Source organism: Oryza glaberrima, chromosome 12 (genome assembly GCF_000147395.1).
Source record: "Oryza glaberrima chromosome 12, OglaRS2, whole genome shotgun sequence".
In the NCBI taxonomy this organism is placed as follows: domain Eukaryota; kingdom Viridiplantae; phylum Streptophyta; class Magnoliopsida; order Poales; family Poaceae; genus Oryza; species Oryza glaberrima.
In genome coordinates, this window is record NC_068337.1 from 14,638,153 (window position 1) to 14,639,582 (window position 1,430).

Sequence of the window (1,430 nt, forward strand, 5' to 3'; positions counted from 1 at the left end):
CAATTTTTGTAGATATATATGATCAACACCCTTCTTAATTACATCTTAACTTTTGTTGCATCATTTTCATTTATATAATCCAGTCAACTCATTTAGTCATGTGTTGAGAGCAGCAAGTCAGTTATTGTTTCTTGCTAGGTACAGCACTGACATATACGTTTCCAACCCTTTTTGTGCAAGAAAAGTTTGTTTCGGTTTTGTCAATTTAAGCATACAAGTTTCTCCAACAAACACTGCACCTATGCATGCAAGATCAGATCGATGCCGGCTACGCGGCGGGAGACGAAGCCACCGGCGCCGGTGGCCGCGACGTGTTTGCGTCCACAGCGAGGCACGCCGTGGGCAGGTGCTCCACGTTCTCGACGGCGAAGCGTTTGACGACGACCAAGAACCCCGGTGTGTATGGTGCCGCCGGTAGCGCCCCAGACGGAACTGTTGTTCGGCCTCGGCCTGTGGCTCCCCGGCGGGGCAGCACGCCGTCGATGAACTCTGATGGATCCGTCACGATGTGCGGCGGCAGCAAGAGAGAGCCCGAGCTGCTAAATCTTTTTGTCTAAGCTAGCTAGCTAATATGCTCAATTCTCATTGAGAAAAACTAATGTACGGGATACCGTCCGAACGGAATAGTTTAATGAAGTATTCTACGACTTCCTCGATACGGTCTGATTTCGTGCACACATGCCTCCAGCGACACGCAGACACGAGCAGCTAACCAAAGTGTGTTGCAGACCTGCAACCCTCATGAGTGCTCATGGGCACGTGACACGAGCAGGTATGTCACATCAATATCTGAGTTGGTGACAATACAATATGATAAAGCTAGGCAAATCAGTGTATTTATGGGTGCATGTTCACACCGAAAAAACATGGGACTTTAATTGTGCTTTTCTCATTCCGGGAATTGTACAGGACCATATCCCGTTTGGACAGAAATATGTATCAGTTCTTGATATCTTTTAGGTTTCATGACCTGATATCTAACCAGTATCAGGTGATACCTCTCAAGTATTACTTGATACTTGGTAGAAATCGCGTGGTCCCTGATTGGAATCATCTGATACCTGATGAGTATCACCGTTTGGATAGAAATATGTATCAAGTAGTCCTGATACTAGTTTCTGATACCTGATAAGTATCACTGTTTGGACGGAAATATGTATCACATCCTGATACCTAACCGGTATTAGGTGATATCTATCAGGTATCGGGTGATACCTCACAAGTATTATATGATACCCGGTAGAAATCGCGTGATACCTGATTGGAATCGTCTGATACCTGATAAGTATCACCGTTTGGATAGAAACATGTATTAGGTCTTGATATCTTTCAGGTATCATGTCCTGATACCTAACCGGTATCAGGTGATACCTATCAGATGGTACCTCGCAAGTATTAACTGATACCTGGTGAAAATCGCGTGAAACCTG